Source organism: Euprymna scolopes, chromosome 20, assembly GCF_053919585.1.
Source record: "Euprymna scolopes isolate OS-2025 chromosome 20, ASM5391958v1, whole genome shotgun sequence".
In the NCBI taxonomy this organism is placed as follows: Eukaryota; Metazoa; Mollusca; class Cephalopoda; order Sepiida; family Sepiolidae; genus Euprymna; species Euprymna scolopes.
The window spans coordinates 48,904,610-48,924,298 of record NC_136501.1 but is presented as its reverse complement, the minus strand read 5'-3'; positions in this window follow the sequence as shown (position 1 = coordinate 48,924,298).

The window sequence follows — 19,689 nt, the reverse complement described above, 5'->3', positions numbered from 1 at the left end:
TAATAAATTATGGGGTTTATCTATTTTATTTTTACTTTCATCATATTTTGCTTTGATTCTGATACCCCCAAATTCAACCCAAATTTACAACCCTTCCTTTTCATAACCTATCATACTTTCATAAATCAGAGTCCATTTTCTGTAGGCCGTTTTTGAACCCAGTCAATGACGGGTAGTTTTGCTAGTATATATATATATATATATATATATATATATATATATATATATATATATATATATATATATATGAGAGAGAGAGAAAAGAAATTAAAAATCTAAATTAAAATTTTCAATTAAATTTATTATTCGACAGAATACTCCTGAAAACAATGTTCAAAGTCCTTATTCCACGGAGTTTCAAAGGATGCTGTTCTTGCTATTCTTCTCATTATAGGACAGAAAGAAATCAGCAAATTATAATTGTAGCTAGGTTAGAATTTTCTGGTTGAGGTATTAGATGAAACTACAATATATGGTAGCTTGGCCTTTTGGTCAAGATCAAAGTGTAGTATCTGTCCTTCAGATGCTGCACTCCATTTTCTTGTTCTCTTTCGGTGGAGGAGAAATCCTTCACGACTGAGACAATTTTTATTTTTGTACATTTCTCCACGTTAAAAAACGACCCTGGTGTCTAACTCTGTCCCGTGGGGAGGCATAGTAAATAGGTACAATTTATGGTAGCCATAAATTGAAAAATGTTCATGTCCGTTAAGAAACGTGTAACGAAATGTGAAAAAAAAAGAAGAAATGTGGAAAAGAACAAAAACAAACCCTTTCAATGGTAATCCGAAAAGCGAAAAATAATTTTTTAAAAGGAATCCAATATTTAAAATCCAGTATGTAATATAATCTGGTAGGAAAAAATTGATAAAATCAGCTCAAATTGATAAAAGTTGTTCCTTCAATCAGTGTTATCCAAAGATAGCAAGGTTGATCTTCAGTTGAATAGAAAAGAGAAATATAGATATAGATAAACCAACCATCTTCCATCGTTGGTTAGGAAATATATGAGGCATCTAGACTAATATATTTAAAATTTAGGTCAGCTTGAAACATATTTGCACGTGTGTTGGGATCGACGTCTGCGAACGGAAGTAGACTAGACGGTACGATTCAACGATTGTTGAAAGTGTTGTTCTCAATGCTAACAATTAAAAGAGGAGGGGGTAAAATTTAAAATATTTTAACTGTGGCATAATCTTGTCTTGAAAACGCCTGCAAATTTTCAAGTAGATTGGTCTCATAGAACCACACATACGAGCATTTCAATATTCAATTTGGCTACAAGTATAGTTATATCTATCTATCTATCTATCTATCTATCTATCTATCTATCTATCTTTACCCCAAATATATATATCATTAGTTATCATTCTAAAAACCAAATGAGGTAGTTAATTCACACTCCTCCGTGTTATTTTTTTATATAAACGTCTGGATTTCCCTTATATCACAACAGAGCTATCGTTTTGGTCAAAATATGACCTTATTCAGGTGACTTATACTTCTGGTTGCATGGGAAGTCATATATATATATATATATATATATATATATATATATATATATATATATATATATATAATAAAAATTACAATTAAATTTACCAAAATGATCCAAGATGGTAAAATTAAAGTATATTATAAATATTAAAGAATTAATATTTATAAAATTATCTCAGCCAGATGTAAAAGCTCGATAAAACCGAATATGAAATAGAGCAAACAGTTAATAACATTTTTTGCATGTAAAAGTATTTGATGAAACAACAAGTAAGTCAAAGATCTTACTTGAAAACAAAAAAAGTGAAGCAGAGGGAATATGGTGAAGAAAAAGGTGATTACACATGAATGGATAGTCTGGTGGAAGATAAAAAGTCCAGTGACGGTAAAATCCAAATGTAAAACTTCAAGAAAGTTAAAAGAATTTCCATTTGCACAAGTAAAATCCAACGAAATCCCATAATTGGAAGAAGATGGTCCATAATAATCCAAAGGCAGAAATCCATGGAATAATTCACATTGCATGCAAAATCCGATCCCGCATTTTGCTAATTCCTACCCTCTGATGAAAAGGAAAGTATTTCTTCGAAACTCCGCGGATTAAGGACTATCCACTTATCTAGTGTTTCCTTTTCGGATTGAATATGTTTTTAACTCATTTCAAAGTGTTTTTTTACATGTTTTATTAACTGTTTGCTCGTATATATATATATATATATATATATATATATATATATATATATATATATATATATATATATATATAACTACTTCATTTACTCACATAAAATTAATATACGAATATATAAATTTATGCGTAAACTTTAAGTATTTACTTCATATTTATATTTTCGTATATTAATTTTATGTGAGCAAATGAAGTAGTTATACTTAGCTCCTAAAACAGTCGAGCACTCTCAAAAGAATTTATTTCACCACATTAAAAATAGATATGGAAAGAGTTAATTTCGAAACATCACTAAAAAACATCCCCACACCCAGCAAGCATAGCTATGTTATTAAATTAATTAAAAAAACATGCGATGGCGAGCAAATTTCTTCCTTAAAAATGAAAACGTAAACAAAAAAGAATCCTATGGTTTTAAAACCCTTAAAAATGCGAAAACAGTAGACTTTTTGATTACTTTTGAAAATGACCTTAAAAACGTAATTAAAAACTTATATATATATATATATATATATATATGTATATATATATATATATATATGTACATATATATATATAAACTAACATAAAAAAACCTAACCTAGATTTAAAACAGGTCAAGAAACTAGATATCCAGGCTAAATAGAGCACACACAAAGGAACAGGTCAATCAGAGGTCAAATAGGCCGTTGTCCGGTAAGTTCATGTTCATTGGCTGATAGGAAGGGCGCGGTGGATACTAGAAAGCTGATTGGCTAATTAAAATCTCATAGAAGGTGCTTATATAAAAACGACAGACAACCACAAAATTCGCGCATAAGCCTGAAGAGTCCTAGAGTGTATGAAACGCAGAATATTTAGTGTAGCTTAATCGCCATATATCTTTTATAACTTACTTACTATATATACATATATATATATATATATATAAAGAAGTCCTTCGTTGAAAAAATATTTTCGTCAGTAAGTCAATTAATTTCCCGCATCGCTGAATAGTTTTACTTACACGAACAAACAATAGTACCAATATCCTTAAAGGGATCATCAGGTGTTTACCATGAAACACTATTTCGAGGATTTAAAAACAAAACAGGATATTAAATCATGCCCCCCCAACCGTGTTAATCAAACACCACCTCCCTGAAAACACATAAACAAAAATATTTTGGATACTAGATCTATTTTTTTCCTCCAGATAAATTAGGCTAACCAATTCATGTCATTTAGAAAAAAAAAAAAAATTCTTGTGTCTTCAATCTCTTTCTCCACAAGTTATTATGCCTTTTATTTACAAATTACTGTTTTTATATTAGGTTGAATCCATTCTACTTGTTATCACCCCCTTCTTTGTTATTAGTATTACGCTTTTTATATTTACATACTTATTAACTCGTCCCATCTCTATAGTTATTAGTCCTTAAAAATATATGATGTATAAAAATAAGTGTAAAATTAACAAAGCCGATAGCAATTAGTCGCGTGCTCTCGTGTAATGAATGAATGCGTGAATGTAGGATTGACATGAAATTCTTAAAGATAAACTAAAATGACCGAAAAAATGGTCTGAAATGACTTAAATAAATAAAAAATAAATGACTTAGAATGACTTTAATGAACTTAAGGATGAACTGAATGACCTTAAGAATGACTTGAATGCCTAAAAAATAACTGGAATCCTTCAAAAACAACTTGAATGATCTGGAGAATGACTTGAATGGCTTTGAGACTGACTGGTTGTAAAGTGGCTGATCATTTTACATTAAATTAATACAGAAAAGTGATCCCCACTTTATATCACAAAGTTACAAACATAAATCCAGCATGTAGTAAGGACAGATACTACACTTTGATCTTGACAAAAAGGCCAAGAAAAGGGTATTTATTTGCTCTCCCACCGAACAAATTAGGAACAAGGCCGAATTTTAATGTGAGGAGTGAAAAGGAAATAGGGACCAACTCCCCGGAGAGTAGGGGAGCTGGATAGTGACAATTAGTATGAAGAGTTGCCCCTACATCGATAAAAGTCTTATATGTGGGGTTGCTCCCACATATGGTCTTTGCTTGCAGTATCTGCCACAACAGATACTACACTTTGATCTTGGCCAAAAAACCAAGAAACGGGTATTTATTTGCTTCCCGACCAAGCAAATTAGGCACAAGGCCGATTTTTAAAGAGGAGTGAAAGGGAAATGGGGACCAACTCCCCGGGGAGTAGGGGAGCTGGATTGTGGCAATTGGTATGAAGGGTTGCTCCTACATTGACCAAGGTCTTATATGTGGGACTGCCCCAACATATGGTCTTTGCTCACAGTATCTGCCGGAACAGATACTATGCTTTGATCTTGGACAAAAGGCCAAGAAATGGGTATTTATTTGCTCCCCACCGAGCAAATTGGGCATAAGTCCGATTTTTAATAATAGGAGTGAAGGGGAAATGGGGACCAGCTCCCGGGGAGTAGGGGAGCTGGATAGTGACAATTGGTATGAAGGGTTGCCCCTACATTGACCAAGGTCTTATATGTAGGGTTGGTATTTATTTGCTCCCCCACCAAGCAAATTAGGCACAAGGTGTTTTGACGAAGCCCTCATAGTCGTTCTCGACGAAAACGGTGGCATTGTTTTTTTTAAATGCTATTAAGAAAAGTCTAAATATAAAAGTCGCCCTCTTGTATTTTTCCATATGACATGTATGAAATGATCTTGCATTAAATGAACTTGACTCTAGGCCAAAAAATGTATTCTATTGACGCCATATTGTAATGTTAATAATCGTTCGTTTATGAAGCAAATAACTGGATTCTAGAATATGAGAATTGTCAGAGTTTAGCCAATCAGAATGGACGGAATTGGGTGAGATAGACTTTATTATTTTTTAATCGAAAATTCGAAAGATTATGTTATATGTATGTATCTATTAGCCAGTCGGTGTAATCACAGTATCTATGGAACATGTAAAATTGGTTCCGGTCACGACTGGTAGCGGTGGTAGGATTAAATAATTAAAAAGAAAAATAGAGATTCCTTCCTCTAAAGATGTTGCGATTGCGATGGTGATTTTTTTTTTATTTTTTATTTTTTAACATGGTGGTCACCACTTATCAAGGCCCGGAAGCCACTCGGAGATAAGGGTTATTGCATGTACAGTAATCAATGGGATAGTATCTTAGTAATCGTTAGTATTGGAGATTTGATAAAGTGTCTTACTTAAGGGCGATTCATCAGGAATTTGTTTATGTTGGATTTGAAGACATTCAAGTTGTAGTCAGATGGGAAACAGGCAAACGGAACAGAGTGCCACAGGCGTGCACTTCTAAGAAAGAAGCTTTGTTCATGGAATCTACGTTTTGATTTAGGCACAGATAAAAAGTGGGGAAAATTACTGACAGTAGTTTCAGCTAGACAGGTGTTTTTCGTGAAAGATTGGCGAAGGGTGACCAGAGATTGGAGCTCGGACGGAAATAACAATAAAACAAAGACAGGCTCGCAACGTCTCTTCTGTGGGAGAGAGGTTGCAGGGAAGAGAAGAGGACATCCCTCACTAAGCCACAAAATCTATTTTGTAGTCTGTCAAGGCAGGATAGGCTGTTTTTAGCAGCTCCAATCCAGATATGGCAGCAGTATTCCATCCTTGGACGTAGTTGGCTTTTATGCAATGTAGCATTTTATTATCATGACTGAATCATGACTGCATGTGTATAAAATGGTGTCCAAAAGCTATATAAGATAGTGGCTATTAGGCTAGATGTATTGAATTTTTATGTGGTATCTGTTGTTGCAAACCTATGATACTTTGGTCCAGAAGGGAATTTTTGTAGTCAAAGTATTATATATATATATATATATATATATATATATATATATATATATAGTTAATAATTTATAAAATATATATGGCGATTAAGCTACACTGAATATTCATATATATATATTAAAAAAAAGGAAAAGGTCTGCCTTAAACCACTAACCTAGTTCTAAAACAGATTCTTTGTTCGATAAAATGTATGTCCATTGGCTGATAGGAAGGGATGCGGTGGATACTAGAAAGCTGATTGGCTAACTAAAATCCTCAACAGAAGAGGACCATATAAAAATGAGAAACAACCACAGAATTCGTGCATAAGCCTGACGAATCCTAGAGTGGATGAAACGCCGAATATTCAGTGTAGCTTAATCGCCATATATATTTCATAAAATACTAACTAGCTCTACCTACGTATTGAGTACTTTTGAAGTAAATACTTAAAGTTTACGCATAAATCTATACTTTCGTATATTAATTTTATGTGAGTAAATGAAGTAGATATATATATATATATATATATATATATATATATATATATATATATATAGTCATCCACATACAGTACTGTTTCGCTGTTTCACAGCTCATCAGTGCGGCTAGACAGGCAACTATATATATATATATATATATATATTAAATGCAGGGTAAATGAATTTAATTAATTAGTCTAAGTTTATTTAGTATAAGTTTATTTAGAGGTTTCAAAAAATCAAAAAAAAAAAAACAAAAAAAAAAAAACAACTAAGGATGATATCGTGTTTATTTAAATATAATCTCCTTATGAGCAGAATGGGTGGGAGGAGGCTTAACGCTAAAGTAGTGATCAATATGCCGTATTGAGGGGAATGAGTCATTTGATGTAAACGACTAATATATATATATATATATATATATATATATATATATATATATATATATATATATATATATATATATATATAGAATAGTGGAAATAGTATAAGCCCCTCTCTTTGGATTGAGCACTGTAAATATATTTTCATCCGACGCGTATTTAAACAATTAAGCGAAGCACATGGATTTAATACACACTCAAGGAGAAATATTTACGCCACTGATTCGTAGCCCGATGGTTAGAGTTGTCGACTGTCAACGCGAGGGTTGTGGATTCGATCCATGGCTGGGGAAAGGTGTTTGTCTAGCCTCACTGATGAGTTGTGATACAACGAAACAGTACTGTATGTGGATGACATATATATATATATATATATATATATATATATATATATATATATATATATATGATGAAAATGTTGGAAATAGTATTCCGACAAAATAGAGAAAATAAAAAGGAACAAACCGTATTATGTGTTCATCAACGTATATGACGTCACTAAAATTTCTTCTCTTTAACAGCGCCAGTCCTCCCCCTCCTTTTTGAATTTCCAACGTCTTTTTTCCGTTTCTCTGAAATAGAACTGCGTCACACTGTGCATGTGAAACATTTTCAAATATTTTGTACTGGTATTTTTTGTTTCTTAATCTCATTCATCCAGAGGAAGTCTCAAAATAAAGACGAAACGTTGATGAACACATAATACGGTTTGTTCCTTTTTATTTTCTCTCTCTCTCTCTCTCTCTCTCTCTCTCTCTCTATATATATATATATATATATATATATATATATATATATATATATATATATATATATAGAGAGACATCGGCTTGAGTTATAGTTGGTCGCGACGATTACATCAAGACAAAAGTAGGTGCATTCCACTGTCAAATTTCGTTGCGGTTTGCTTGATCTGTGTTAGTGAATAAGACTGTCTTGTGTGCGGCGCGTTTGCTCAGTTGATAGAATGCTTGCAAGAGGCTTGGGTTTCGAATCCCAAGTTTGGATGTGTCTAACTGATGAGCCCAAAAGAGGACGAAGCTCGTGTCTTCGACTTCTGGTTTGTGTGCTTTCATGGCTCTTGTGAGCTGCGACGTTGTCTGGCTGTGAAAATAATAACCGTAGTTGGGCACGAACCTGTTATTAGTGGCGATGCAATTTAAGGATGCTGGCAATGGTCTTGTTGCCATGACTTTGATTGGTAAAGAGCATGAGTTGTACAGTGGCACATCTCTGGTTTCGCTCTTTGAACATTGTGTTACTTTCAGACATGATAGAAGACACCTCTCGCTCTGGGATTTGTACACAACTGCCCAACTAGTAGATGGTCTGCAACAAAAAAAAAAAAAAAAGGAAAGAAAAAGAAAACTGGTTTTCATCAAACGGAAATGGAATCATGTTGTCTTTTCTAAGCCAACAATTTTATCGTTCGACCCTGTACAAACTGCACAGAAAATTTATTGTTTTTAATCTTCAACATATACACATCCATCATGTTCTTGGTATTGCTAAGCACATATAATTTTATGTCTCTGGATTTTTGTTATATAGCTTGATAATTTGGATTATTTGGATTATTTGGATTATTTGGACTACTGTTCTCATCTGGAGTGTCATTTTCGCAAAAACGTTTTGGCCAATGTAATCTCAGACCTTCTTCAGATGTATGGTGTCCAACGAATGAAACCTTTCTGTCACACTCATGGAACTGCACGGAATTTCAAATAGAACCCATTATTTAATCTATGGGGGTAGAATGCTCTTGTTCTGTCAGCCATGACCGGCTAAAAATCTTAAAGTAATTTGCAATTGTATTTTTAGTATTGCCTACATTGAAGATTGAATAAATGAAGTATCAAGTAAAATGCAGTTGTAAATGACATTGTTCTGGAGGTTGAAGGTTCAATCCTCAGTATGGTCATTGCTGATAGAACAAGAGCATGCTATCCTTGTGGATTAAATAAAGAGTTCCATCCAAAATTCTGCGCAGATTCCAATGTTTGACAGAAGGATTCCCACATTCTACAAGATATGTAAAGTGGCCATTATGTTTCAACCACTCGAACCAGCACGTTGTCTGAGTCTTTGTCGCAAAAACAAACAAGGAAGGACATAAAAATTATGACTCAGCATTCTTTTTAGTTGAATACAAAAAGCATTTATTCCAGTAATTTCAGACAACGCACTTGGCCCTCTTTCAAAATATCATTCACATGTCGAACATGTCTTTCGAGACGCTCTTTCATGCACGTGTCTTTATCGTCGCTTACCTTTCTGCTTTTTTGACTATGCAGCGCATTTTCTCTCTCGCTTGCTTTGCTCAACAACACTTTGTCCTTTTTCCTACCTTTTTTTTTTTTTTTAAATTTCCTCCTTCCCGTGACATCAGCACGAGCACACTTGATTAATTTGCATACATGCTAAGATGGCTGCTGCCGCTAATATTTTTACTAGTCAGCTATCATAGGCTGCTACTGATTTTCTGACATGCTCTCATATGCGCTATGTTACAATTAGAGTGCACCACTTCATTACAGATACACCTGGAGATGGTTGGAGGTTACATTGGTCGAAACGTAGTGCAAATAACATTCAAGATGAGAACAGTAGTCTAATCTAAATGATACAAAGGATTGATATGGTTTATAATTAAAGCACAGTAAATATCTGAATATATTAAGAACTTGAAGAGTGAAATAACACCCCCCCTAACCCTAACCCCACCCCCCTCAAAAAAGGGTTGATATGCCATAAAATCGAACCAGGTTTTAACAGTAACTTGAACTAGTACAATGAAATCATTATAACATTATAACTAATGAAAATTATAATAAAATTACAAAAAAAAAAAAAAGTGGTTTAAAAAAAAAATTAAAAAAAGATAGAAACATAATTAAACAAAACAAAGAAAACAGAAAGAGGGAAAGGAGGAGGAGGAAGAGGAGGAGGAGCAGGAGGAGGAGGAAGTTGGGGGGGGGTAAATGTAACGAAGTCATGAATATATAAAATAAAATAAAAATTTCACAAATTTATAACAAAAATAAGAGAAAAAAAAAAATGCTAATAAAATTCCAAATACAGATTTCATAAAAGCCAAAAAAAAAAAAAAAAAAAAAAAATTTAGGTCTTTGTTAGAATAAAATTAGCAGCAGGAGCAGCCAGAAAGGATGCAAGTCTTCTTTGCTGAATAGAAATGGTCTTTGAGGGCGGGAGAGGGGCGATGTATTTATCTATTTTTTTTTTAGCGATGGTGGGAGTAGAGTGGTGGTGGTTCTGATTTCAAATTCAAATAATCAATTCTTTTAACAAGGCTCCCCCCTCCACCTCAACCCCTTCACCCCCCCAGCCAAGATTCTTTCTTGTACTCATTCATTCAGGAAAGTCGTGAATAACTGCGTATTTTTTTTTTTGTATATGAAAGATTATATAGAGATGATAAAAGTTCATGTGTGTGTGCGCGCGTGTATATGTAAAAGAGAGCGGTGGAGTTTGCTTAAAGCATTGTGTGTTTTGTATAAAGTATTGTATCGAAAGTTATAGCAATGCATGTTATTAAATACGAAATATAAAAATAAATATGAATATACAAAGGAAATAATAATAATAATAATAATAATAATAATGATAATAATAATAATAATGATAATAATGATAATAATGATAATAATGATAATAATGATAATAATAATAATAATAATAATAATAATAATAATAATGATAATAATGATAATAATGATAATAATAATGATAATAATGATAATAATAATGATAATAATGATAATAATAATAATGATAATAATGATAATAATGATAATAATAATAATAATAATAATAATGATAATAATGATAATAATGATAATAATGATAATAATAATAATAATGATAATAATGATAATAATGATAATAATGATAATAATGATAATAATAAATGGAAGGGAAAAGTGCGCAATACTAGTTATAAGAAGAGGAAAACTGGAGGCAACTGAAGGCATGGAATCAATCAAGCGCAGATGAGTACACTAGGCGAACAGGACATCAACAAATATTTGCAAATTCTGGAAGCATATATCATCAAATCAACAGAAATGAAAGAGAAAATTAGTAAAAAAAAAAAAATACCTAAGGAGAATAAGAAAACTCTTAGAAACTAAAGTATATAGTAGAAACCTAATAAAAGATATAAACATATAGGCAGTGCCACTAGTAAGATACTCCGGACTGTTTATAGGGTAGACCAAAGAAGAACTAAGGCATCTCGACCAGAAGACCAGGAAACTAATGTACTACACCCAAGGGATGATGCTGACCAACTTTCATGAAAAGGAAAGATGGAGGAATTGAACTGGTTTGTATAGAAGACTGTGTGAATCGCACAAAAATGAATTAGAGAAACGCATAACACAGAATAGAGAAAACATAATCACTGCAGCAAGAGACACTGAAAAAAATAAATAAGACAGAAAATGGAGAGGCAAAGAATAAGATGAGAATAGAAAAATGAGAAGAGAAACAGCTACACAAACGATTCATAAGGATCACAAAAAAAAAAAAAAAAAAAAAAAAAAAAAACATACTAACGAAAACCCTTGGAAATAACTACAAAAAGGAAACCTAAACTGGGAAACTGAATCCCTAATAACAGCTGCACAAGATAATGTGATTAGAACCAACCACATCAGAGCAAGAATCGGCAAGACACAAGAAAACAGCAAATTTAGACTCTGCAGACAAAGAGACGAAACAATAAACCATATAATAAGTGAATGCAGCAAACTAGCCCAAAAACAATATAAGAATAAACATGATCAAGTGGGGAAGGCTGAACATTGGAAACTATGCAGACAAATGGTGGAAACACAAGCCGGCACCAGTACTTGAAAACAGAAATCACAAAATCTTATGTGACACGGACGTACAAACAGATAAACCCATCCAAGCAAGAAGACCGGATATCAGAATGTTAACAAGAAAGAAAAGTACTGCCAGATTGTAGATTTCACTATCCCAGCAGATCACAGGGTGAATATCAAGGAGACAGAGAAACAAAGCAAATACATGGAACTAGCCAGAACAGTGAAAGAGATAGGGAAGATGAAGAAAGTCGAGATAGCAAAAATTATAATAGGAGTACTAAGAAAAATCCTGAAAAACTTTGAAAAAAAAAAAAAATGGGAGAGGTTGGAATCATGGGGATGGCCGAGAAGATACAACGGATAAAAATAATGAAAATGGTTGAAATATTAAGGAAAACCCTTGAATGCAGAGACCAATACACATGAGCTACAAATGTTAACCGAACATATGAAAACTGTGACAAATGTAAAACAAAAAGATAAAGGAACACCACATGGAATCTAGAAAATGCAAATATATAATTGCATGTTACCTCCCCCATTCAAAAAACAAACAAACAAAAACAAAACAATGTAGTATTAGCATCAACTGGTACCACAGCAAACAGTCATGAAGGGCCAAGGAGGATGGAAAGATCGAGTCCAGAAAGCACTAATCAGACTTTCACTGGATGAATGCAAAGAGGACTGAGACCATGTGGAGGCTTGTTGGTGGTTGCCAGTGAGAAGCCAATGGCAAATGTGTGTTGTGATAACACATATTCATTAGCAAAGATTATCGAAAGAAGTGGGGAGTATTAGAAAACTGGAAAATCTTGTTGTCATCCAGACTCCAGGGAACACCAGTTGTTGTCATTGAGTAATTTCTGATGATTACCTGTGTGAGAAAACCTAATGAGTAAAAAAAAAAAAAAATAATAATTTGTTACCAATAGAGGTTTGGTATCTGTCTGTCTGAAGCGGAAACTATACTATTACTTCTGTTGTGTTATCGCTTAATTGTCTATTCTAATTACTATACTAATTCAATTGAATGTACTGTCAGTAAATACTTTCTAGTTGTACTGATAGAAAAAAAAATGAAACTGCTGCCCTAAACCCAAGACAGGTTAAACCAGCTTCCCCCGAAGGAAGAAAGTTTCGTAGGGGTATGAAATTCATATATGGCCCCCATTCACATGCATATCCTTATTGGGGGGACATGACGATATTTGACTTTAGCAATTCCTGCAGGGAAGTGTTGTTTTCCTACAATCAGCACCTGATAATCTCATATTGGTCATAAATCAGCTATTCTCAAATTGGTCACAAATCTGGTATTATAAAATTGGTCACACATCTGATATTTTAAATTGATCATAAATCTGATATTCTCAAATTGGTCACACATCTGATATTCTCAAATTGGTCACACATTTGCTGTTCTCAAATTGGTCACAAATCTGGTATTCTCAAATTGGTCACAAATCTGGTATTCTCAAATTGATCACATATCTGGTATTCTCAAATTGGTCACATATCTGGTATTCTCAAATTGGTCACATATCTGGTATTCTCAAATTGGTCACATATCTGGTATTCTCAAATTGGTCACAAATCTGGTATTTTCAAATTGGTCACATATCTGGTATTCTCAAATTGATCACATATCTTGTATTCTCAAATTGGTCACATATCTGGTATTCTCAAATTGGTCACAAATCTGGTATTCTCAAATTGATCACATATCTGGTATTCTCAAATTGGTCACATATCTGGTATTCTCAAATTGGTCACATATCTAGTATTCTCAAATTGGTCACACATCTGATATTCTCAAATTGGTCACACATTTGCTGTTCTCAAATTGGTCACAAATCTGGTATTCTCAAATTGATCACATATCTGGTATTCTCAAATTGGTCACATATCTGGTATTCTCAAATTGGTCACATATCTGGTATTCTCTATTTGGTCACATATCTAGTATTCTCAAATTGGTCACACATCTGATATTCTCAAATTGGTCACACATTTGCTGTTCTCAAATTGGTCACAAATCTGGTATTCTCAAATTGGTCACAAATCTGGTATTCTCAAATTGATCACATATCTGGTATTCTCAAATTGGTCACATATCTGGTATTCTCAAATTGGTCACATATCTGGTATTCTCAAATTGATCACATATCTAATATTCTCAAATTTGTCACATATCTTGTATTCTCAAATAGGTCACACATCTTGTATTCTCAAATTGGTCACATATCATAGATTCTCAAATTGATCACACATCTGATATTATCAAATTGGTCACACATCTGATATTCTCAAATTGGTCACACATTTGCTGTTCTCAAATTGGTCACAAATCTGGTATTCTCAAATTGGTCACAAATCTGGTATTCTCAAATTGATCACATATCTGGTATTCTCAAATTGGTCACATATCTGGTATTCTCAAATTGGTCACATATCTGGTATTCTCAAATTGGTCACATATCTGGTATTCTCAAATTGGTCACAAATCTGGTATTTTCAAATTGGTCACAAATCTGGTATTCTCAAATTGATCACATATCTTGTATTCTCAAATTGGTCACATATCTGGTATTCTCAAATTGGTCACAAATCTGGTATTCTCAAATTGATCACATATGTGGTATTCTCAAATTGGTCACATATCTGGTATTCTCAAATTGATCACATATCTGGTATTCTCAAATTGGTCACAAATCTGGTATTTTCAAATTGGTCACAAATCTGGTATTCTCAAATTGATCACATATCTGGTATTCTCAAATTGGTCACATATCTGTTATTCTCAAATTGGTCACACATCTTGTATTCTCAAATTGGTCACATATCATAGATTCTCAAATTGATCACACATCTGATATTCTCAAATTGATCACACATCTGATATTCTCAAATTGATCACACATTTGCTGTTCTCAAATTGGTCACAAATCTGGTATTCTCAAATTGGTCACACATCTGATATTGTCAAATTGGTCACACATTTGCTGTTCTGAAATTGGTCACAAATCTGGTATTCTCAAATTGGTCACAAATCTGGTATTCTCAAATTGATCACATATCTGGTATTCTAAAATTGATCACATATCTGGTATTCTCAAATTGGTCACATATCTGGTATTCTCAAATTGGTCACATATCTGGTATTCTCAAATTGGTCACATATCTGGTATTCTCAAATTGGTCACACATCTTGTATTCTCAAATTGGTCACATATCATAGATTCTCAAATTGATCACACATCTGATATTCTCAAATTGGTCACACATTTGCTGTTCTCAAATTGGTCACAAATCTGGTATTCTCAAATTGGTCACACATCTGATATTCTCAAATTGGTCACACATTTGCTGTTCTCAAATTGGTCACAAATCTGGTATTCTCAAATTGGTCACAAATCTGGTATTCTCAAATTGGTCACACATCTGATATTCTCAAATTGGTCACACATTTGCTGTTCTCAAATTGGTCACAAATCTGGTATTCTCAAATTGGTCACAAATCTGGTATTCTCAAATTGATCACATATCTGGTATTCTCAAATTGGTCACATATCTGGTATTCTCAAATTGGTCACATATCTAATATTCTAAAATTTGTCACATATCTTGTATTCTCAAATAGGTCACAAATCTGGTATTCTCAAATTGGTCACATATCTTGTATTCTCAAATTGGTCACATATCTGGTATTCTCAAATTGGTCACAAATCTGGTATTCTCAAATTGATCACATATCTGGTATTCTAAAATTGGTCACATATCTGGTATTCTCAAATTGATCACATATCTGGTATTCTCAAATTGGTCACATATCTGGTATTCTCAAATTGGTCACAAATCTGGTATTCTCAAATTGATCACATATCTGGTATTCTCAAATTGGTCACATATCTGTTATTCTCAAATTGGTCACACATCTTGTATTCTCAAATTGGTCACATATCATAGATTCTCAAATTGATCACAAATCTGGTATTCTCAAATTGGTCACACATCTGATATTGTAAAATTGGTCACACATTTGCTGTTCTCAAATTGGTCACAAATCTGGTATTCTCAAATTGGTCACAAATCTGGTATTCTCAAATTGATCACATATCTGGTATTCTAAAATTGGTCACATATCTGGTATTCTCAAATTGGTCACATATCTGGTATTCTAAAATTGGTCACATATCTGGTATTCTCAAATTTGTCACATATCTGGTATTCTCAAATTGGTCACACATCTTGTATTCTCAAATTGGTCACATATCATAGATTCTCAAATTGATCACACATCTGATATTCTCAAATTGGTCACACATTTGCTCTTCTCAAATTGGTCACAAATCTGGTATTCTCAATTTGGTCACACATCTGATATTCTCAAATTGGTCACACATTTGCTGTTCTCAAATTGGTCACAAATCTGGTATTCTCAAATTGGTCACAAATCTGGTATTCTCAAATTGATCACATATCTGGTATTCTCAAATTGGTCACATATCTGGTATTCTCAAATTGGTCACATATCTGGTATTCTCAAATTGGTCACATATCTGGTATTCTCAAATTGGTCACATATCTGGTATTCTCAAATTGGTCACATATCTGGTATTCTAAAATTGATCACATATCTGGTATTCTCAAATTGGTCAAATATCTGGTATTCTCAAATTGGTCACATATCTGGTATTCTTAAATTGGTCACATATCTTGTATTCTCAAATTGGTCGCATATCTGTTATTCTAAAATTGGTCACATATCTGGTATTCTCAAATTGGTCACATATCTGGTATTCTAAAATTGGTCACATATCTGGTATTCTCAAATTGATCACATATCTGGTATTCTCAAATTGGTCACATATCTGGTATTCTCAAATTGGTCACAAATCTGGTATTCTCAAATTGATCACATATCTGGTATTCTCAAATTGGTCACATATCTGGTATTCTCAAATTGGTCACACATCTTGTATTCTCAAATTGGTCACATATCATAGATTCTCAAATTGATCACACATCTGATATTCTCAAATTGATCACACATCTGATATTCTCAAATTGGTCACACATTTGCTGTTCTCAAATTGGTCACAAATCTGGTATTCTCAAATTGGTCACATATCTGGTATTCTCAAATTGGTCACACATCTGATATTCTCAAATTGGTCACACATTTGCTGTTCTCAAATTGGTCACAAATCTGGTATTCTCAAATTGGTCACAAATCTGGTATTCTCAAATTGATCACATATCTGGTATTCTCAAATTGGTCGCATATCTGGTATTCTCAAATTGGTCACACATTTGCTGTTCTCAAATTGGTCACATATCTGTTATTCTAAAATTGGTCACATATCTGGTATTCTCAAATTGGTCACATATCTGGTATTCTAAAATTGGTCACATATCTGGTATTCTCAAATTGATCACATATCTGGTATTCTCAAATTGGTCACATATCTGGTATTTTCAAATTGGTCACAAATCTGGTATTCTCAAATTGATCACATATCTGGTATTCTCAAATTGGTCACATATCTGGTATTCTCAAATTGGTCACACATCTTGTATTCTCAAATTGGTCACATATCATAGATTCTCAAATTGATCACACATCTGATATTCTCAAATTGATCACACATCTGATATTCTCAAATTGGTCACACATTTGCTGTTCTCAAATTGGTCACAAATCTGGTATTCTCAAATTGGTCACATATCTGGTATTCTCAAATTGATCACATCTGGTATTCTTAAATTGGTCACATATCATAGATTCTCAATTTGATCACATATCTGATATTCTCAAATTGGTCACACATCTGGTATTTTCAAATTGGTCACAAATCTGGTATTCTCAAAGGGGACTAGTGTCTCTTCTGTTGTCCTAATATCATCCTTCTAGGCATTTTATTATTGGTGAAGGCCGTATCTGTTCTATTGTCATCAGATTATCCTCCCAAACATTATCTATTTGTGGGCGTGTGTGTGTGTGTGTGTGTGTGTGTGTGCGCGCGCGCATTTTTCATGATAGCATCCTTTCAAACATTACATTTTGTATGGTAGCATCATACCATCCTCACAAGGATTACCTTCTCCTTTGGAGAGGAGGGGTATTAATATATTAGGAAAAGTAAAATTATTTCTCCTTTTTTCTTGTAATGGAAATCGCTCCTGACAAGGCATGGGGTCACTTGATGTAAGGAGCTTAAAAAAAAAAGAAAAAATACTACAAGGTCAAAAACTAACCAGTGATAAGTGTTAGATGTATAGATTCTGGCTTAGAAAACAGCAAATCTTCACCTTTTGTCAGAAACATCACTAATGGAATGTGAGGAGTCAAATATATATATATATATATATATATATATATATATATATATATATATATATATATATATATATATATATAATTTTATATAAATAGAGATCAATTCTTTATCAATTTCCTCATAATAGAATGTACATCAATGAAAACGATCACAGTTGAACCATCGGTCGAACGATTGTTTCTTCAACAATGTCAAACCCTTAAAAACATCTCAGGAAGAGATCAAACTCCAATTGTGAACCAGATGAATAGAGAATGGCTCCTTCCTTCTGAGATTCTCCTTCCTGGTTCAGAAGCACTCTGGCTCCAATAGAAAACATCTAACAATCTGAGAACAGAAATGGGGACAAAACTAACAGAATCACTGATTGAACAAAAGAAGAGAATATGAAAGGTAATCGTCAGTAGGAGGAACTGTCAAGAGGGATGAAGATAACAGTAGTATGAAACAAAAGAATATGAGAGACAATTTGATACCACCCAAGAGATGTTGGCACATGCTTATGTCTGTCTACAACATTTTGTCAACAAGCTGGATTTCATATCAGCTGAGGTTTGCCTCAGAAATCAATCTGATAATTTAGATAATCCTATGACAGTATTAGACCTAAAAAAGCCCTTCCTTCCGGCTCAGAAGCACTTTCTGGCTCCAGTGGAAAACATTCAACCACCTGAGAACAAGAATGGAGCGATCAAAAGTTGCTATCACCAGATAGGGCTACAAAACTGACCCAACCATTTGCGAGTCTGAAGAGGAGGGCCATATGATGCAGCACTAACTTGTCTGGCTTCTACTGCCTGCAACCGGTTCTGCTTTAAAGATCTCGCAGAATACAACAATGATGAAAAAGACTGCATAAAAAAGGGGGACTGTTTTATGACCACAAAATTTTTATAAATGTATTGTGAGATTTTGAATTATATATTTCACTTGTACCATTTTTTTTTCCAATTCATCCACTTCTGTCATTTTTACCTGCACTAAATTTGTTATGATGATCTTTAGATTTTAGTTGTAGTTTAAAATCAATAAATATTTATCATTAGTACCAGCAATGGAAAATTAAGTTTGAAACAAAAAGAAAGTTTTTAGAATCGGAAATTAGGCTCAATTTTTTCCAATACACAAAAACAAAATATACATGCACATAATACACATCAACGCATTTGTTATGATCCGCCTATCAGTATAAAATCGGCAATACCAATAGACATCATATCCGCTAGTGATTGAAGCAAGGCGAACAGATTTAGTATTGTTGAAAAAAAAAGAACACAAGGCAATAATTATTGATATAGCAGTACTAGCGGATTTGAATGTGGAGAAAAAAAAAGAAGGTCGAGAAATATCAAGACTCAAAAAGTGAGATAAAAAGAAGTTGTACCTATTGTGATGGGAGTCCTGGGGAATATAACAAACTGATTTGACAAATAGATTGAGAAAAGTGAGATCCATTACAATGTTGGAGTACTTCAAAACTGCTTTGTTGAGGTACTGTCAGAATCTTGCGTAAAATGCTGGAAGACTGAGAAAACAAGATGCTGATAGCCTTTGTTCATTTGTTATGATCCGCCTATCAGTATAAAATCCGCAATACCAATAGACATCATATACGCATGCAAGACACACACAGATGCAGTTATGTACATAAATATTAACTAATCAACAAG